We start from the raw sequence: 22,487 nt of genomic DNA, 5'->3' as shown, positions 1-22,487 counted from the left end.
TAACTTTGTTGGTCACTTTACAACACTCTACTTGGCTTTTTTCATTCACACTGAATGGAAAAAATGTCAGTGCAAGGTAAAGATAATGAGAATACACAGATGGATACCACGTACGGCACGCTTTTTTAGTTTCTTCTCCTAGACGGCATTTTAACACCATCCAAAAAAGGCCAATTATTTCTCTAGTAAAGTAAGACTGCTCTGAGAAGAAGGCGGTGCACACAGTTCCTCTGATGTTATTCTAAGTGTGTCTTCACTGCGTCCTACTGCCTTTATCCTGCTTATAGAATCTCTTGACTGCATTTCAGTTTTTAATGTTGCTATGGCCATTACTGTTAGCACTAATTACCACCTCAAAGTGCTTAGGCAAGTTGTGCCTCTAGTTTCAGTCGAAAACCGTATCAAGCTTGTGAGAGCTGTTATCTTGCCTCGTATTGATTACTGCAATGCACTCGTAGGTGGTGCAAGTAAAGCAGAAATCCAGGAGTTACAAAAAATTCAAAATAAAGCTATTCGCATTATTTTTCAAATGAAGCGTTCAGAACCCACTACTGTAGCCAGAAAAAAATTGCATTGGCTTCCTGTGGAACGCAGAATTCAATTTAAATTGATAACTATATGCCACAAATGCATCTTTGGCAGTGCTCCTGCTTACCTTAAGGAGGTCATTGGCATTTACCAGCCCAAGAGAAACCTCAGGTCAGCTGAAGGCTATCTTTTGGTACAGCACCGAGTTAAACGCTCCCGAGGCTCTGGAAGGGCCTTTTACACCCAGGGAGCTAAGGCATGGAATGCATTGCCCATATCCCTGCACAAGACAACAGATCTTCTTGCTTTTCGAAAACAATTGAAAACGCATCTCTTTTACTAGAGTAATCCCCTGTGGTAGTCTCTGTGTACTGTACTCTGCTCTCTCGGCGCCTGGATGCCTACGGGCTTTGGTGCGGTATAAGCACAATAACATAACATAACATGGCGAGTATTTGGACATAAGTTGTCAGTGCCAATAAATGGTGTGTGTGCCCGGACACATTATGGCAGTGCATGTTGTAAGATGGCAATTCCTAAAATATGTTAACAATAGCCGGCAATTGACGTGATTACTCAGGTATCTGATGGCAGTATCTGGAAACACAGAAAACATTTTCTGATGGATTCCTTCCTCCCACAGATCCTCATCTTAGATATTCTCTCTTCAGTGACAGGTGATTTCAGAAACGTTTTCAGCCACCATTTTGTGCAGTGCAGCTCTACGTCATCTCCATCCAGTGCCATTGCACGCCAATACGCCAGACATGATGACGGGCCAGTATATGTGCAGTCTCCTTGTCCTATGACCACAGTTTGGTTTTCGGGTGCTCAGTACATTTCTGCAATGCCATTGCGATTTGTTTAGCTTACTGCATCATGCCTTACCCTTCAAAGGCTTCAAGCTTCAAGCCCGGCACTGACTGCCGAAGGCAAATGTCTGTGTCTGACCCACACAGGCTGTGTTTGTACTGTCTTGAGGCGATGACAACACAGAGGATTGCAGTTTCTGCCAGTCCAGCCACGCAAATACCCTTAGGGAGCATGCCCCAAAACTCTTTACTTGTTTACACAAAGGTAGAAAGCAAACACCTTCTAAGTCCCTGGGTTGGGAGCTAAAGAAGGCTGTGATTGAAGAACCTGAATTCAGGAAGATGAAGCATAGGGAGAGGTCCCCCACTCCTAGTGGCTTTTCTCTGTATAACTCTTCTTCATCCTCCTAGAAGTGGAGTCATCACACGCACTCCAGGTACATCTCAGAAGAGTCGCCACCTACACCTAAGGTACAGTTCTCCCTAAGTCTTCAAGTCCAAATGAGTGGGAGGCTTTTGTCAGAAGATGCTTGACATCTGTGCTAAGACCTCTGCGTCTATGAAAGGTGTAGGGCCCACCATGCTTTCTGAAGCCATCAGAGGTGCTGACTCATACCACAGGTGCATGCCTGCTAGCATGGTTCCAGCTACACGGATGGGAGTCTTGACTTTGCTTCCTTCCTCCTTGGTGCTGCCAGTACTGATCGGCACCACAGCTTCACTCAGATAAGCGTCTCTTTTGAGAGGAAAATTCTTTTAAAATATGATATAGATTTTTGACAAGGAGGGGATGTTATTCTTTGTGATTTGGAGCCACTTTACTCTCTTGAGGTAGAGGACTTTTCCCAGGACCTCTGTGATTATGGAGATAATCAATGAGACATAGATACAGAACTACAGGAAGCTAGTGGTTTGGACAAATCTGCAGAGCTCGATATTCTTCTAATGCCAATGCCTAGGGAACCCTACTGTTCATTTAAAGAACCGTTATTAAGGTTGGGGAGGCCTTGGGTGTTTCTGCTCCTACTAAGCTGAAAGACCAGTATGACCTGATAGATATTTTTGAGTAGAGTCATTTGGTGGTGACTATTATGCCCTTAAACGCAGCAGTACCTGATCCTGTTCTAGCAGCTTGGGAAAAGCCAGTGTCAACCTCTGCGGTGGACCATCATATCAAAAAGCAAATTTCGGCCCCCTCAGATCACGGGTTTCCCTTTGCTCTCCCCTTGCTAGAGAGCTTGGTGGGCAGGCGTGCTAGCAGAGCTTAAAACCACATGCTTCCCCTTCCTATTCCCTGACAGGGAGAGCGAGAAGCTAGAGGTCATGGGCCGCAAAGTCTTTGCTTCTGGAAGTCTTGCCTTGAGGACGGTCAACACTACTCGTGCAATAGTGAAGAATACCTTTTCGACTGTGTAGTGTAATCTCTAGGGTGACTGGAAATTTGTCTCCTGAGGAGATAAAGGAGAGTTTCAACTTTCAACTCTCTAGTTGGTGATGATGAAGATGCTACGTGCCTAGACACTTCTGACTGCATGGTGTGTGCGATTGGTATCGGGTCTGTTCTGTGAAGGCACTCCTTAATGAGGACCTCTGGGTTTGCTCCCAACATCCAATACAAACTCCTGGTTTCATGAGAACATCCTATTTGGGACAAAGGGCGACAATTTGCTGTAGAAATGCCAGACCTCCAAGGCCACGGTTAAGTTGTTGGGATTGGTCATTCAGCAGCCTTCTACGTCGGCTCAGAATGATCGTTGTTGATTCTTACCACTCGAGACTGGACCTGGAGGTCATGGTACTTGGTGCTTCTTAACATGTCCATCTGCTAAGCCTGGCCCATTCCGGCAAGGGTAATGAGTTTAGGGCCCTTACGAACGTGCATATGTAATGGATGAGCTCAAACAGAATAACTCCAAATCCTAATAACCGAACCAACTCAGGAAAATGGGAAGGAAGTACCATTTTATTAACCATTATCTGAAACGGAGTTTACAACGAACATCGACAGACATATGCTCAGGTTCTCGCAGCGATCTTTACACAAAACATAATCTATATATCAAAATACATTAGAGATGATATCATACTACATGGCAATAATGAAAAACCGACCAAGGGTCGGGATTGGCTTAAGGGGAAAATCTAAGTATTCTTTCTATAGGAACTAGGATTGTGATTGGCTGCCCACTATCAGGTGGGCAACATATGCCTACCTATAAAACATGTAATCTCCAGAAACATTAGATACAAAGTTTCTTATTGGTTTTCAAACTGTAAGGTCCTTCGTTAGATGGACTACTATAGTTGGTTGGCATGCTTGTGCCAGATCTGGAACATTCGGTTCACTTAGCAGCGTGTAAACCCAGACCCATGTGCAAGGAGATGGGGAATGCCACTACTTCCCCACTCAATTAGCCCAGCATCTCTCATTGCCCATGCCTCTGCCATGAGGATTGTCTTTTAACTCGGCCTTGCAAAGTATCCTTGTCTTTAGAATACATGGGAGTTAGAGCACTCACTTTCGTGTTCTGGGACTCCAAGTTCAAACCCTATTTTCATCCTTATCTTGCGTGACAGGAGACCACGATTTGGTCCGTTTTGCAAGTTTTAAATGTCTAAATGAATTAAACTTGGCACTCTTGGGGTTCTTCCTGTGCACCTTATCAAAGGATGATTCATTCTTTGCACGTTTGCTCCTTTCCAGAATTGATAGCTGACCTTGGCTGCTTCAGTCTTGATTCCAGGCTAGACAACCTTGCCATGCAGCTCCACGATTCTGCTTATTTTTGCTGCAACACAGTTTTCCCCTTCCTGCTTCATAGGTCTTGGCTTAATAAGTTCATGATACCGATGTCCAGGTTCTATACAATGGCGCTTCGCCTGTGCCCTATTCACTATGTATAGCCAGCTTCTATGATGACTAAGTCTACCTTACTTTTCAGCATCTTTACAATTATTGAACGGTTGATTTTCTGCAGCACTTCATGCACGCATAATCTCCTTTTTCGTATTTTAAAGTTCACTTGATTCTTTACTTTGTCATTAGTCTCTTCAGGATCTATACATCTTTTTCAGTCGGTATCTCGGGATGTTGTACATACTCTTTTGTGACGTCACTTACTTCTTTTCTTTGCTCTTTCTCCTATTCCTTCAGGGAGTTCCTCTCTTAGGTTGCCATCACTTCTGGGATACATTCGTTAGGGTTGTCTCAATGGATATCTTCTCTGGAACACACTCTGCGCTATTGGCACAACTGCTGGTGTCAAAGACGGCACGATCACAGGTCTTCAACATATGGGAGGAAGGGGGGCTGCTACTCTACATTCCCCCTTCTTGTCAAGTCCTCAACCATCTCCTCAATCATTTCTACATCCTGATATTTTCTCTTGAAGAAGTGTTTCTTTGGTGTCCATATTTTCATCACCCCCCCTCAGGGTGCCTGCTGATTTGACATGTTCATCTACATTCCAGGTCATGTAGTTATATTGTCCATTCGGGGTACAATAGACCCATTTTCCCACGTACTTCTTTTTTTTTTTTAAACCATTTTATTGGTTTTATTCCAAACAAACAACAAACAACCAAACTTGCAGTACATTACAATATTTCAAATTTTATGCAACTCAAATGCTGTCTACTGCGTCTCCCGCACCCGCCTCCCACCCAAGCCTACACTACTTCACGACCTGCTTATTAATCTTGCAGAGGGGTTCTCTCTTCTATGTTCTCTGCTGGGTCTTGGTCACTCGGCCAGTCTTGAGTGGACCCAAACAGTGTGGCTATTAAATTTTTCCAGGCTGTCAGGGTTTCTGCTCTTCATCCCCTCCTATGTAACTAGCTTCCTGCCATACTGCAGTTTCAGCTTCTGCCCATTTCTGGAGGTCTTTCCACCATATTTCTATCCTTGGCCTATAACATGCCTTCCATCTCATGGCAATTCTACGCTTTGCAAGTATGTACGCCAAATCCTTCAGTTTACTTACATGTTTAAGTTTACGTGGTCTGGGAAAACCCCCTACCAGACATGCCCATGCTATTTCAACAGTTATCCTAATCCCTTTTTCCTCTAATCTGTGAGCTACTTCTTCCCAAAATTTCTCAATTTCTGGGCATGCCCAGAACATGTGCATCATCCCAGCGTTTTCTTCGCCGCATTTGGGGCATATTTGTCGTTCTGCGTTTTTAAATTTAGCTATCCTCTGGGCCGTCATATAAGCCCTATGGGTTATTTACAGTTGTGTTTACTGTAGTCTTGCATTCCTTGACACTTTCTTGTGGTACCTTTGGGCCGTTCCCACATCCCATCACTCATAGGGGCACCCACTTCCTCCTCCCAGTCCTGCCTCAGTTGTACCACTTCCTTCCCCACTTTGGACATTACCAGCTCATATGTCCTGGATATTGCATGCCCTCCCTCTGCTATATCATATATTACTTCTATGGCAGTGTCCGGTTGCTCCTCCAGTACTATTTCGGACCATGTCTCTTTGATTCGCCGGACCATCCTATGATATGTAATACATTGTTCCGTATGCAACCCCATTTCCTCCACCAACATCCCAAATTCCTTTATCCTCCCCTCTTGCCATATGTCACCCATTGTTGCTGTCCCTACCGGTTCCCAGTGCTTCCTGATCATCTTCATTAATTGGCCTTCTTTCCCAGTCAATGCAACCAGTGGCACTTGCGGGGAACACGGGTTCGGGTTCTCCATTATCTGACAGGCCTTATGCCATATTTTCCATCCCAATGTGATCATCTCTGGGCGCTCTTCCATATCCGATTTGGGCAACCATATCATTTCTTTCAGAAAAAATGGGGCACAGTCCTGTCTAAACAACCTGGATTCTGAGTTAGGGTCTTCTGACAGCCATTTTGCCACGTATTGTAGTTGGCTCGCTAAATAGTAGATCTCGTAGTTTGGCAGTTTTATACCCCCCTTATCATACGAGTTTTGTAACTTCCAAAGGGTGTTTCTGTTCCTCGTCCCCTGCCAAAGAAATTCCCTACATATGCAATGCACCCTAGCAAAAAATCGTCTTGGTATCAGATATGGTATGTTCCTGAAATAATGCAATAATCTTGGCAGAACTACCATTTTGAGCATTGCTCCTCTTCCCATCATCGCCAAGGGGAGCTTTACCCAGAACTTCATACTATTTTCAATGCCCTTGAACGCTTTCTCAGTATTGTGTTGGTGCTCTGCCTCCACCGTATGGTAGATGTCTATCACAAGATATCTGAACATGTTGACCTCCCACAGTATTTGTAAAACTGGTAATTGATCTTGCGTGATCCCAACATACCTACCCAACGGAAATATGCATGATTTTTTGGGGTTCACCGCTATGCCAGACAGCGCCGCAAATCGCTCCATTACTTCCAAAACAAATTGGAGGTTTTCTTCAGGGTTTCGCAAATACAACAGTATATCGTCAGAATACAAGAAAACTATGTGCGGTTCCCCATGTATGTCTATCCCTATTGTGTCATACTGTTGCCTTAGGTTTAACGGCAGGGGCTCTAATACTAGGATATTCAGCATAGGGCACCACTTCCATCCCTGTCTAGAACCCCTACTAAGTTGCCACCTTCCGATATTATCGCTCCCGTTTTAACCCTTGCTAGCGGTGCGCTATATAGTAGTTTGACCCATTTGAGATACCCAGGCCCTATCCCATAATTGGACAGGGCTGCAATCAGCCAAGGCCATTTGACTGAGTCAAAGGCTTTTATTGCGTCCAACGATACAATTGCAATTTCGCCCGCTTGCCCTTTTGTATGTTCTATAACTCGGTGAAGTCGTCTAAGGTTGTTGGTTATATTTCTGTGTGGAACATATCCGGTCTGGTCGAGGTGTATTAGTTTGTTAATAATCCGTCTCATTCTGTTTGCCAGAACCGCCGTGAGCATTTTGCTGTCCTGATTGAGCATTGACAGTGGTCTTAATGATCCGCAATCTTTGCCAAGTTTATTGGGTTTAGGGAGTGGTATGATAATCCCCTCTCTCAGGGACTTTGGCAACCTTCCTGTTTCATATGGCTCATTGAGCATTGCTAAAAGCGGGGGAAGCACCTAATTTCTATACGTTTTATAGAATTCGCTAGGGAGTCCATCGGCCCCTGGGATCTTGCTAGTGGTTAGCTGCACCACCACCTCCTCTAATTCCTCCAGGGTAATCGGGGCATCTAAGTCCTCTCGCTCCTCCGCGCTGATTCGTGGCATACCTATGACTTCCAGTGTTTCCTGTATTTCCCTGCGGTCGCTTACCCCTTCATCCCCATACAATTGTTGGTAGTATTTTAGGAATTCCCGATTCACGCCCTCTTGGGTATCCACTACACGCCCATCCTCCTTCGTTATTGTTCTGATTGTTGGTCTGGGGGTCTCACTTTTATATAACCATGCCAGCACCCTCCCTGGTTTATCTTCTCCCGCATGTTGTCTCTCTACGTACTTTTTATAGTTTAGATTGCACAGTCTCTCCCAGTGTCTTGCACATTCCTGTTGCAGTCTAAGGGCCTCATCACGACTTTGGCAGTAACCCTTAAATCCGGCGGTAGCGCTATTACTGCCGGATTTAAGGGTCTGCCAAACCAGGACTTGAGCTGGGAGGAAATCCGCTGAAAATTCACGCTATTACCGCCGGCGGGAAATCCGCCAGCGGTAAGAGCGCAAATTTTCCCCATTGAGCCCAATGGGGAATGGGGTATTCCCGAATGGACTCAATGGGGAATGGGGATTTACTTTACCGCCGAACTCGTGATCCGGCGCTATTAGCGCTAGGGAGTTCGGCGGTAGGGCTAATACCGCCGGCGGTAATACCGCCGGCATTATCGCCCAAGTCGTGATGAGGCCCTAAGTATGGTTTCATTATCTTCTTTAGTGTTGCCCTCTTTTTTCATAACTTTTTCTAGTTCCCTTTCTGCTTCCTGGAGTTCTGTTAATATCCCCCCTTGTAATCCCTTGGTTTTAGCTATGGCTATCCCTCGCACTACCACTTTGAAGGCTTCCCATAGCGAGCCAGCCGACTCAACACTGCCAGTATTGGTCTCAAAGTAGCTTGTTATTTTTTCTCTCAAGTCCTCCCTGAACATTATATCTTTTAGTGCCTCAGCTCTGAGGTGCCACGTTCGTAACCTTGCACTTGGGGGTCGGTATTGCCACATTAGGGCCAATGGCGAATGGTCTGATAGGACTCTTGCCTTGTATTCTATCTGTACTATTTCTGCCATCAGCTCTTGTGAGACAAACATATAATCTAACCTAGTGTTTACATTTTGTGGGACCGAGTGATGTGAATACTGTCTGTCCTGCGGGTGGCGCGTCCTCCAGGCATCTTCTAACCTGAAGTCCGTCAACAATGACTGTAGTGCCCTGGCTGCCGGGGTGGATCTGTCTATTTTATTATCCGATCTGTCTACTTTTGGGTTTAGTGTGCAGTTGAAGTCTCCTCCCCAAATCACCGCCCACCCCCGCCCCAAGTACATGCTCACTTTGGTGTACAGGATCTTAAAGTATGCCATGTCATGGTTTGGGGCATAAGTATTTATGATGCATATTTCTTTATTTTCCACCAGGCCTCTTATTACAACCATCCTCCCAGCTACTTCCACTGTGGACTGTAATAACTGGAATGGGACATGCAGCGTTACCCAGATGATCACCCCTCTAGCGTAAGCCAAATATGTTGCACCAACGACCGTCCCCTTCCGCTTCTTCTGAATAACCTCTAATCTCTCTTTTGTAAGATGGGTCTCTTGTATTAGGGCTATATCTATTTTCTGTCTGTCCAGATACATCATAACCTTATTCCTTTTCAGATAGCTATTGAGCCCCCTGACATTCCAAGTTATTACTTTGAGGTCCCCCATTATCCTATACTTTCCCGCTCCTCCTTGTGCAGGTCTTCAGGTTTTGCTTGTAGGCCATCGATCATGTCTGTAGGCTCATTCCTCAACTTTAAACTAACCCTCCCCTTTACTTCAACTTCCCCAGGCTCTCCCCCTGCCCCCTCCTCTCCCAACCCCAACCTACTTCCCAACGCTCCCTCCCCTCTAATATGAACACCACAGCACACCCTCCAACACCCTCCCCGACCCCTGCCCTTCCCATTCCCAACTGATGCCCAGCTCCATCCCTGGATCTCAGGCCTACCCGCATTTAGTACCTATTCGGCAATGCCGATACTAGGGACAAAGCAGGGGGTTGCCACTCTACCAGCAGCCCAACTATCCTATCTATCAGCGTATAAGAGTGAGTCCATTGGGGGCGTGGCCTGGAGCGCCAGCAATGTGGCTGCTCCTTTGCAGACCTCCGATCGGGACCCGCGGCATCCGGCGAAAAGCTAGTCTTTCTGCGCCCATCTAGCAATAAAATCCTCATTATTGGCTACATTAGGGGCTATGGCACTCAGGATAGTCATCTGGGGCTCCTGATCCTCTGGGAACCCCCGAACGGACTGGATTGTTGTTCTCCTCCGTAACCTGACGTGCCGCTTACAAGATGGCCGTCAGGAGAAGCAACCCTCGTCAGACGGTGAAGGCAGACAGAGATGTGACTGCGACCCTGTTCTATTGAGGGACGAACGATGAGGGGAGATCCAAATAACTAGCTCCTGTTAATCCGGACCTGGACCGGTGTTTCAACGAGATATCGTGCAGCCTCCCTCCCCCTCTTCCAGCGCAGGCGAGAGTTCCGACGAGATCCTGAGGAGCGACGGTCTCCCCCTCGCCGTGCGCCCAGCCGGGTGAGAGGGTGCAGCCCTGAATCCTTGAGAGGCTGCTCTCCAGGGACTCCCTGAAAGGTGTCCTCGCAAGTTCCGGGGGAGAGCAGAAACCGCGGCGCCGAAGTCCCGGCAGCCGCCTGTGAAGTGGCGTTCGGCCCGCTCCGGCGGCGGAGCCAGCAAACCCTGGAGGCCTCCGACTCAGACGGGGTGAGAGCCTGGCCCCTGCGGCCCCCCGCGCCTACTCCCCGCGAGTCCAGCTGCAGGCTGTGTGGCCTGGGCGGGTGTTGAGGCTGGCAGAGAGAGGAGGTGGCGTTGAGACACGGGAAGACGGCACCAGCGCAGCGCCGAGGGCAGAAACCAAGCGACTCTCGGGAAGAACTTTGGAGGCCCGAGTTCTGGCAGAGGCCCCCTGGGCGACATCCAACCAACTCCGGCAGCTAAGCGGGTGAACCCGGAAGGCTTCCACTATAAACGAGAGCCCAGCCCCTGAAGTCCCCGCGCCAAGGCCCCGAGAAGCCATTCGCCTGCAGTGGAGCCCCCCCTAGCCCCTCGAGCTGCCTCACTGCCAACAGCGACCTGAGAGCCCTCCCCGTTGAGGCCTCGCACCGTAGCTCCTCGGATCCAGCCCAGACTAATCCAGATCACTTGACCCCTGGACTCACGGCACGAGGCTCGCATTAAGCCGCTCAACCCAATAATCTCCTGGGGCGCCCCGGCCCACCTTCCTCCCTTCCTGGCTCCCTTCACGCGGAGACCAAACCTCGCTAAGGAACACTGGACATTCCCCCTCTGCTGAGACCAGCCTAGCAGTGCTGAGGGTCTCCTCCAGGCAGACCCCTGATCACCTATCTTAAAGCACTCCTCTCTACGGGATACCAGCCCCCTGGCACACTGAGAGCTTACAGAGTGGCCCATTGAAAACCCACTGGCCGGACTCCAAATATAAGGTCGCATGACAGCCACGATGACGAAACCTATTAAAGGAACCAAGCACTCCGATATCTCCACCATGCTGTTAGCAGCAGACAAAGCTAAGAAACCGGACACTCCCAGACTAACCCCGCAGAAGTCCCCGGAAGAACAGGTAAATTTGGCAACGAAAGGAGATATTCAGGGCTTCATGCTTGATATTAAAAAAGATTTCAGATCCTGCATGGCCGAGCTCACCACGAAACTGGAGCAAACAGACCAACGAGTCACAGAGGCAGAGCAGAGGCTGGGAGAGGTTGAGGACCTGACCCAGAGTCATGACGCTACCCTAATAGAGATGCAACGGGCGATTCAGGCTTTCCAGAATAAGAGCGAAATACTAGATTTCAAACAAGAAGACCTGGAAAATAGGGCCTGAAGAAACAATTTTAACATCCAAGGTGTCCCCTCGACAATACAAGACAAAGACCTCCCAGAATATATAGGCAACTTCTTTCAAGCCCTTCTTCCTCAGATGGACCAGACCCAATTTACCCTTGGTCGCACCCATATACTGCGCCCAAGACGGGGGGTGGACTCTGACACCCCCCCTGATGTAATAACTAGAGTCCATTTTTATACCACGAAGGAAGCAATTGCAGCAATAAATCGCACCAAGGATGAACTGTCCTTCCTAAGCTCCCCACTCCAGATATACCAAGATCTCTCCCTGATTACCCTACAAAAAAGGAGGGCCCTTAAACCCCTAACCCTATTTCTGCAGAGCCAAAAGATCCGGTACCGGTGGCTGTTCCCAACTGCTCTCCAATTCACCTTCCAGGGAACCCAGCGCTCGATAAGCCACCTAGAAGATGCTGAATCTATCCTTCACCCAGCCTCTCCAGGAAAGTCGCCCTCTCATAACCCGTCTTCCACTCCTGACGGCCCAAACTGGTCCCCCCAGCTGCTGCCACAACTAGCCTGGTCAAAGACACAGATAAGCCGGAAAATAAGATAGAGCCATGAGGACCTGCGTTCAAGGATCAACTACCCGCAGATGCACGAAAGATAATAATAATGCTGCGGGTCCCGAGCGGCCCATACCCCGCTCCGAGGTGTATCCCATGATCCTACCCTCGGAGACAAAAACTGTTAAATCCAATTATCCCAGCCCCGTTGGCTATGGAGACGAAGAAGGCCCGGTTGGCCATGGGAACCGCCGACCAGGAAAAATGGGCCTCCCGCAAGACTACAAGTTTACCCTCCCGTTGGAGAGGTCACAAAACGCGACCACTGGAGAACCGCATTGTCACCAAGCCCTTAGATGATGCCTGAAACCCACAGCCCCACCTCCCCCCGAAGCCACCCCAGACATTGACGGAAGATCATGAGGCCCCACAACCACACCTAAAAATGACGCTCAAAGTCAGAGGCTTAATCGCGTCACAGAAGAGGAAATCCATGCTACGGCGACTACAGAATGAAGAGGCCTCAGTTGTATTCCTTCAGGAAACTCACCTGATCCCAGCTGACTTCACTAGGCTCCGCGACAGACAATTCCCGTTACAGTTTCTGGCATCGAACGGCACCAAGAAGGGTGGGGCGGCGATACTTGTCGCTAAGGCACTTAGACCACAAATCTTGGACACTTTGCTCTGCCCAGAAGGCCGTTTCGTAGCAATTAAATGCCGGTCTACGCCCCGAATGATAAACAGGAAGAGTTCTACTCAGCCTTGGAGGGTGCCCTCCTGCCATTCGTTGAGGGACAGACAATAATAGGGGGAGACTTCAATGGAGCCCCAGACCCAATCAAAGATAAGTCTCACCCCCCAGCCCGTAAAGACTATAGCGTGGCGACAGCCCTACTTAAACCATTCCGAACCCTGGATGTGGTCGACACTTGGAGAGTCTTGCATCCTGAAGTCCGCGACTACTCATTCTATTCTTACGTACACAGAACCTACTCTCGCATCGACCTGCTGTTGGCTTCCCCCAAGCGATGCCTTTCATCGACGATGTAATCATGGGTCCCAGAATCCTATCGGATCATGCCCCGGTCATTCTAACACTGAGAGCCCATGACCCAGATCCGCTCACAAAACGCAAGTGGTCCCTATACGACCCGATCTTGAATGACATGTCCTTGAGAGACGTGGTAGCGAAAGCTATCAAAGATTACTTCAAGGAAAATAAGAGCGAAGACACCTCACCAGCTAATACATGGGACGCAATGAAAGCAGTAGTGAGAGGGGTCCTAATGTCACAAGGAGCGGCTTATCACAAAAAGAAGCGACAGTCCCGCCAGATCTTACAGGATGAAGTAGAGAAAGCAGAATCTATATGCAAAGCAAAGAACTGGACGCCCAGGACCCATCGGGCCCTGCGGATAGCTCGGAAGAAGCTGGAAGCACATTATGCTGAAGACACGGCCCAGATCCTAGCCAGAACTAAGCAAAGCTACTACGCCAAAGGAAACAAGGCTAACAAATTCCTGGTGGAAAAGCTGGCAAAAACCAGAAATAGAAACGCCATCCTGGGCCTCCGTGATTCCCAGGGCAGAGTCCAATTCGCAGAGGGAGACAAACAGCGTATTGCAGTAGCTCATCTCACAGACACGATGACAGCATCCCCGAGATCACCCGAAGAGCAGCTCGCCTACCTGCAAGACGCAGCACTTCCCCAGATCGCTCCTACGATAAGAGATGAGCTAGAGACCCTGACCACAAGTGAAGAGGTCGACAAAGCCATCAAGAATCTCAAACCAAGGGCCCCGGGTCCAGACGGATTCTCGACCCGGTTCTACAAAATCATCCGCCCCCAGCTGGTGACCCCCCTGACATCGCTGTATAACTCTTTCACCGCCTCGGGGACAATCACTCCATCAATGCAGAAATCGATCACTGTCCTCGCCTTGAAGCCGGGAAAAGACCCCAGAGATGTCACGGCGTATAGACCTATCTCCCTACTAAACCTGGACGCTAACATATATTCCAAAGTCTTGGCTAACCGATTAGTGAAGGTGCTCCCAGACATTATCAACCCAGACCAGACGGGATTCATATTGAACAGATCCGCTGCAGATAACATATGCAGGGTCCTGAATCTGGTCGAAGTCACTCAGCGAGACGCGCCGAAATTGGCAGTACTGGCTCTAGTTGCGACTAAGGCCTTTGACAAAGTAGACTGGTCGTTCCTCCGACTCACCCTAGAGTCCTTTCACTTCAGACCCTCTTTCCAGAAACTCGTTTTGGCGAACTACCAATCACCGAAAACCTTGCTCCGCATTAACGGCTCTCTATCTAACCCGATCCCTTTATCATGCGGAACCAGGCAAGGATGTCCCTTATCTCCCCTGCTCTTTGCCCTGGTCATGGAGCCACTAGCCCAATGGATCCGACTGAACCCCAGAATCAAAGGCCTCCAAGTAGGCCCTACGCAACACAAAATAGCATTATATGCGGATGATGTGATGTTAACCATAACGGACACCGCCCAATCGTTGAGATCCTCCCTGGCAGAAATTCATCGCTTTGGTAGAGTGTCAGGATTTGCAATAAACTTCGCAAAATCATCAGTGCTAGGGGTGAGGCAGGAAGATAAGGATTCCTTCAGAGCCCTCTGCCAGATCCCACTTAGCGAAAAGTCGATCCCCTACCTAGGAGTACAGATCACAGCCCGGCCAGAAGAGACCTATCAGGCGAACTTTCAGCCGCTATTCAAGACCTTGGAAGAAGACCTCAATCGCTGGCTCTCACAGGAGATCTCGCTGCTGGGCCGCATAGCGTCATGTAAAATGAACCTCCTCCCACGGCTTCTTTATGCATGCTCTGCCCTTCCAGTTTTGATCCCCCGGCGCCCACTCCTGCTCCTCCAGAGGAAGGTACTATGCTTTATCTGGAAAGGTAAAAAATCAAGGATCGCATTGAGAATGATGCTGAGCAGTCCGAACCTAGGAGGCCTGGGGGTCCCGGACCTCCAGAAATACCAGATTGCGGCCGAGCTAGCTCACAAACAAGGTTGGACTATCAGCTCGAACAGACCTAGATGGGTAGAGATTGAACAATCCTGCTTACCCCTCCCCCTCCGCTTCCTCTTACATCTCCCTCCCGTCCTACGGAGAACCTGGCCGGCCACCCTATCTTCCACCAAGCACACACTAAAAGCTTGGGAATGGACACGTAAACAGAGAGGCATCCCAAGAGACCTAGGCCCAGCCTCCCCAGTATTTCATAACCCGGCGTTCTCCCCAGGGGCCCATCTTGTGAACTTTAAGAACTGATCACCGGCGGCCTCAGCTCCCTAAGTCAGCTTTTTGAGGGGAATCGACCACTCACCTTTGAACAATGCAAAAATACCTTTGGTCTGACGGAAACAGACAGATTCACATATGCGCAACTACGACATTGGTGCTCCCATCCAGCAACACGCTTGGCAGCGACACAAGACCTGGATCCTACAGAGCTGACAATCGCAGACCCCCCACACCGAGGACGAATTTCGACGATGTCTAAGCTGTTGCAGACAAATTTTCTCATCGCTAGAGCAACCTACATGAACCAATGGGAAACAGACCTAGGACACTCGATAGAAGACCAGGTCTGGCTAGACATTTGGTCTCGCACGCGATCCTCCTCCTTCTGCATCACTAATCGAGAGTGTGCCCACAAACTACTCCTAAGATGCTACTACCCGCCCTCCGACTACACCACTTCAACCAAACTTTGGACCCCCGATGCTGGCGCCGATGTGGCCTCCAGGGATCGTTCATTCATATGTGGTGGTCTTGCCCAGTGATTACAAAATTCTTGTCCCAATGCATCGCTACCATAGCAGACATAACTGAGATATTGCTGCCCTTGGAGCCAGATCCAATTCTATTAGGAGCCCCGATCCCAGGCATATACCCAAGATCGGGCAGAAGGGCCACCCTCCTAACTCATCTGCTCCTGGCCGCTAAAATCACGGTGGCACGAACCTGGAAATCGCCAGAAGGCCCCCTAATGATCCTATGGTGGCAGAAACTCTGGGACATTTTTATAGCAGAAAAGATTACGGTGGCGAACAGAGGCCTCCTTCACCGCTTCACGAACATTTGGTCTCCAGTGACGGACTACGACCAGAGCTATCCAGCTCTAACTTTTAAGCCACAGGCTGTAGTAAACGCTACACTGAGAGCACAGAGATGATACAACAAACAGAAGAGCGAGATCTGGAAGTTAACTGAGGGTTAACGGGAATGGGGCTGGCACACGGGGAGATGATCATTGGGCTGGATAGATTGCTAAGAAATAATATGGTGTAATGTACTTTTCTCCTGTGTGTCGACCAAAAAATAAACGTGTTTAAAAAAAAAAAAGAGTGAGTCCATTGCGTCTCCTGATATGTGCCACATTATGTTATGCACATTCAATACTACATGCTCAATCTGTAGTCCCTTATTTCCGACACCATCCTACCCTATCTTATATTCAATTCCCAAAGTCACAATATATACAGCACCTCGGCTTCAGGATCAGGCTTCACTTGTCCGTACCGTCCTCTTTCCGACCGTCTGGTCCCTCTGGGCAATTTTGGGCATCCAACCACTCTGTTGCATCCTCAGGGGTCTCAAAGAACAGGGCCAGGTTTTTATGAAACACTTTCAGTTTTGCTGGGTACATCAGCATATATTTAAGACCTGCATCACGCAATCTCTTTTTCACAGTCCCATAAGTTTGTCGCCGTCTCTGCACTAGAAGTGTATAGTCTGGGTATGCCGAGATGGTCGCAGATGCTCTTTGTATAGTGCCTCCTTTCCGGAAGTGCTCCAGGATCTTCTCCCTGTCTCGATAATTCAGTATCTTGGCGATGATTGGCCTTGGGGGGAACTGGGGGGTCTCCTTGTGAGCGCTCTATGTGCTCTCTCCACCGCAAATCCTTGTGTGAGGGCCCGCCTCCTATTTCCTGAAGCAAAATGGTTTCAACGTAGTCCTTTGGGTTAGGGCCTTCCTCCCCTTCCGGAAGGCCCACTATGCGTACATTGTTCCACCGGGTGCGCCCTTTGGCTTCCTCTGCTCTCTTTTCTAAATTGCTTACTGATCTTCCCGTCACGGACGCCTGAGCCCGTTGTTATTGTGTACTGTTGGGGACGAGCTGCGCATTTTGGAAAGCACCGAAGCAGCATTTCCATTTGTCCCTGCCTTGAATTGGCCGCACTGCGAGCATTCCGCTCTTGCCGCCTAGAGCCCGCACACAGCTGCCAGAGCGGGGAGGAGCCTCAGTGTGTCACGTGTTGGATCACGTGACTGGGAAGGAAGGATATCTTCCCGTCACGGACGCCTGAGCCCGTTGTTATTGTGTACTGTTGGGGACAAGCTGCGCATTTTGGAAAGCACCGAAGCAGCATTTCCATTTGTCCCTGCCTTGAATTGGCCGCACTGCGAGCATTCCGCTCTTGCCGCCTAGAGCCCGCACACAGCTGCCAGAGCGGGGAGGAGCCTCAGTGTGTCACGTGTTGGATCACGTGACTGGGAAGGAAGGATATCTTCCCGTCACGGACGCCTGAGCCCGTTGTTATTGTGTACTGTTGGGGACGAGCTGCGCATTTTGGAAAGCACCGAAGCAGCATTTCCATTTGTCCCTGCCTTGAATTGGCCGCACTGCGAGCATTCCGCTCTTGCCGCCTAGAGCCCGCACACAGCTGCCAGAGCGGGGAGGAGCCTCAGTGTGTCACGTGTTGGATCACGTGACTGGGAAGGAAGGATATCTTCCCGTCACGGACGCCTGAGCCCGTTGTTATTGTGTACTGTTGGGGACGAGCTGCGCATTTTGGAAAGCACCGAAGCAGCATTTCCATTTGTCCCTGCCTTGAATTGGCCGCACTGCGAGCATTCCGCTCTTGCCGCCTAGAGCCCGCACACAGCTGCCAGAGCGGGGAGGAGCCTCAGTGTGTCACGTGTTGGATCACGTGACTGGGAAGGAAGGATATCTTCCCGTCACGGACGCCTGAGCCCGTTGTTATTGTGTACTGTTGGGGACGAGCTGCGCATTTTGGAAAGCACCGAAGCAGCATTTCCATTTGTCCCTGCCTTGAATTGGCCGCACTGCGAGCATTCCGCTCTTGCCGCCTAAAGCCCGCACACAGCTGCCAGAGCGGGGAGGAGCCTCAGTGTGTCACGTGTTGGATCACGTGACTGGGAAGGAAGGATATCTTCCCGACACGGTCACCCTCGCGGCGTAAGCCCTGGTGGTAGAAGGGCTGGTGCTGTTTGGCTGTTCGGCGTGGGCGGCAGCGGACTGCAATATAGAGACTGCAGAGCCTGCATATCGAGGTGCTCTGGTAAGTGGCGCACCACTCGAAGGATTTTAATAACACTTAAAAGTGACTTGTGGACTGCTTTCATTAGTTTTTATTATTGCATTCATAATCAAACTTACAGGATTTACGGACCAGCTTTCCTATCATGCAGTCAAGATTGCCGGCGATAACAATGGCCTTGCCCCCAAAATCTCAATTGGCACGCAACTCGTGCTCACGAAATTCTATAGCATTAACTGTACAACATCCACCACTGTCTTTGTGCTCAACGCCAATAGCCAGCAGAACGCGCAGAGGTCGCAAGGCTGTTCCTCTCGTGCCTCCTTTGCAGGACATTCGACAATTTTATAAAGGATGCGCAAAGCCGCAAGTTGTAAGTCTCCCAAAACCTTTGCCTATGATTCATATGGTTCATGATCAAACTTTTGTTGATTTAAATGTTCATCCTGTTTTGTGTAATGATACCAAAGATGTGCCAATAGTCACCAAGCTAGCAACATCTATTTTGCCTGGGCCGGTTCAATATGGTTCCCTTTCGGATAGCATACTATTATATAACATACCTTCTTCTGCTCCCATTCCACCTGTAGGAGCTCAAACTCCTATTGTTGCAGCAAAAAATGTTACTGCAAATTTAAATTTGAGTCATGCTGACCTGTCTTCCAAATTACTTTCTGTGGACGTTTCTCCTCGTCTTTCTGAATCTCCCATTATGTTCTCAAATTGTGAGTCAAATTGTTCTGCTATTGATGCTTCTTATCTTGCTCCCACCCCACGACAACATTTACAATCCCCAATTTTATCATGTAAGGTGGACTCAGAAATGACAAATAAAAACTTGGTCAACCTGACATTAGCTGCTATGCACACCTCACTCCAAACATTAACAAAACTATTTGACTCGTGGACAGATAAGTCCACTGAACATACCCAAAAATTAGACAAAATCTTGGAATGGCAGGAGCATGCACCTATCTTATTTTCTAAATATGCTAATGTGCAGAAAGTATGTGAACCAAGCGATATGCCTGTAGTATTGAAAGCTTCTTTAGGTACCCAAACTTCTGGACCATTACAAACTTCGGTGAATCATCATACTGAACATAGTACACCTCCCAATTCTTCTTTATATTCTGCCGTCCCATACATTGAAGGCATAATTCACAGCGCCGTGGTTTGTCCAAGTGCTTTTGCACAAGGCCAACCCTCCACTCAGACTGACTCTGGCACCTCATCAACCGCTAATGTCCCTTACGAAATATTCACAGATAGAGCGCAGACAGGTGCTGGTAAGGGGGTTCCTATCAAGAGGACGGGGTCAAAAATAATAAAAACAAAAAAAACAAAAAATCAAACTATCACCAATCTAGACCATGCATCCAAAACTAAAAATTTTATTCGTCAGATTCATTTGCCTAAAAAAAATGCTTTAATTGCTGCTTCAGCAGTATCAAAAAAATACCAACAAATGGCTTTGTTGCGCACCTCGACCATTTCCCTGACTAATAACTCCAAGAGTGCGCCAACTGTGCCGTCTTATGCCCCTTTGGATGCTCTGGTGACAGCAATTAACGCACCTAAATTATTAAACCCTATACCATTAAATGAAAGAGATATTACCCCGAATCCCTCATCCTCTAAAGTAAGCAGTCCTTCATCAGAGTTCCATCGCATGGAACTTCGGCGGGCTGTTGATGCCTATATGTCAGATCAGGGTTTTCGCAAACATGAGACTTTTCCTGTAACTCAATCAATTCAGAACAAACAGGTAAAGACCGTGGTTGAACCAAATCGTCAACCTGCGAGTCACCCACTGTCTGCCTTTAGCGAGCCCAAGGCATCTTCTATCAAGCATTGTTCTGAAACTAATATTTTGCCCATGCCCTTACCTGATAAGTCTGGGAGATCACTCTTGGCTGAAATCGTCCCTGAATTATTCACCCTACTTAAAGCCGCGATTTCTAAGGATCTTCAAATGTCACCTAGTACAGCTTTAACTAGTGACAAAAAACCTACCTCTAGTCACTCGGTTTCTTTGGATTCCAACAACAAATCCAGTACCATTCACCCCCCTCCAAAACGTTTAGCTAATTTCTGTCTAGTCCTAAAATGTAGACCGTTGCCATATAAGCAGTTCGTTTTGAACAGAAACTCTATTCTGAATATCTTTGCAGACATAGTGGCACTTGAGGATATTAGTTCGAACGACTTAACATTAGTAGATTTTTTTGATAATTCTAACTTACATATTGTGAGACTTTGGATGCAATCTCGTGTAATCCAAAACGCAATATGGTTAGCAAGAAAGGATCTGTTCGATCTTGGTTTCGAAGTATATTCTGAATTCAATCTTAATCCACAGGTTGCTCAACAGCAACATTTCCTGAGTCAGTCAAAACATGTTACACATGAAAGTCATTCTTATGGGTTTAAAGATTCTAGAGCTCTTATAGGATCTGAATACCAGCAGTAACTAGATCAAGCTCAGACCCCAAGTGAATTCACATGTCTAAGTTGGAACTCTAGGGGTTTCTCTCACCTCTTGAATAATGATCTGAGTTCACTAAGCAAATACAATCTGATACTGTTACAGGAAACCTGGCTGACCAACACGCCAATTTGGGACACACATGATGTTTTAATGACCACTGCTAGTAAGAGTACTTGTGGTAGACCATATGGTGGTCTATTAACAGCCATTCAAGCGAACACCAATACCAGTCTCACTTCTTGGTCATCACCCAATCCCTTTATTCAAATGTCCCGGCTCAATTTGGTTGCCACCTCGTATGCCATTATAAATGTATACTGGAATCCGGCGGGGATAACGGATGAATGCTTTCTGAATACGTTGAGCGATATGATCAGCCTCATTTGTCTAGACAATACAGTACATAAAATTTTGATTGCTGGTGACCTAAATTTGGATTGTATAGCTGGGAAAACCTCAAATACCCAATTTAGAACCAAGAAATGGTTACAATTTGTAAAATATCACAATCTTTTTAGACTCAATGGTGCATTTAAATCCGATATCCCCCCGGGTTCAACGTGGCATAGAGGGCAGTCTTCTTCCATCATAGATTATATGTACATGAACCTTAGTTGTTTCTCTGATGTGATAGACTTCGAAATTATAAAATCTGATGTGAGTGACCACAATCAACTGACGGCCAAATTTTTGTTTAAGGGTGTCCCAAACTCACAGAGAGATAAATATCAACATTCTCAATTGACCTCTAATAATGCAGGTAACAAAGTAAGATGGACGGACAAAGCTTTAGATCGCTTTTATACACAATTGAATCACGAAGCTAACAAAATCCAACTGAACGTGGTAAATTCTAACATCTGTTATTCTGACATGATTCAAGTTTTTCGACCTGTATTGCCGAGCACTTTATCAAAATCTAAGACCCGTCCTTCCTTTCTTCATAATTTCAATTTGGATGTCAGAAATCATAAGAGATTATTCAGACTTCAAAAAAGGGAAGCCATGAAACTACCTCATAGTATGCGTCATAGTCAGCTAACAAAAATTAAAACCAGTTACAGAAACTGGATTAAATCCAGGCGTGCCACATTATACCATCTTGACAGCCAACTGTTATTGGCCACTATTCAAAGCCAGAATATTGCTAACACCTGGTCCCTGCTCAACCATGCCACTATTGGGCCACAGGTAATAGTGCAAGCCAATGAAGTCACCGAGGCAGACTGGATCTACCATTTCTCAGCCTTATACAGTATTCCAAAAGGGGGTTCTGCACCATTATCTGACAAGTTCACGACGAATTTTCATCTAAATTTTGACTTGGATGATATTCGCCTGTTTATCAAGATGTCCAGTCGATCTGGTGCTTGCGGCCCTGATGGTCTATCTAACAGAATGTTTAAAGATCATCCAGAAATCTGGGCCAAAATACTATTCCAAATCTTCTCTATCATTATAAAAACGCAAACTCTACCCCCTTCCTGGACTCACTCAATAATTATTCCTATTTTTAAGAAAGGGAACAGGAAAGATCCTACATGTTACAGACCCATAGCGTTATTGGACGCCCCCGGTAAGATCTTCTCTCGTCTAATTTTAAGAGAGTTTCAAAAATGGACCATGCAGGCTGGACTTAACGATCCTTTTCAAGCAGGCTTCGTGGCACAAGTAGGCACTATCCCTAACATTTCTACCTTAAATACACTTCTTTCTGAGCAT

At 47.6% G+C, this 22,487-nt stretch overlaps 1 protein-coding gene across 2 annotated transcripts in view; it reads left to right on the top strand.

Annotated features, from left to right (window-relative positions):
* The window catches only part of ERICH6 (glutamate rich 6), a 701,982-nt gene that overhangs the window by 356,733 nt on the left and 322,762 nt on the right, over positions 1-22,487 (top strand). The gene's annotated exons all lie outside the window — the stretch shown is intronic.

This window comes from Ambystoma mexicanum, chromosome 10 (genome assembly GCF_040938575.1).
Source record: "Ambystoma mexicanum isolate Mex_15411 chromosome 10, UKY_AmexF1_1, whole genome shotgun sequence".
NCBI lineage: Eukaryota > Metazoa > Chordata > Amphibia > Caudata > Ambystomatidae > Ambystoma > Ambystoma mexicanum.
This window is presented reverse-complemented; position numbering and strand designations above follow the sequence as displayed.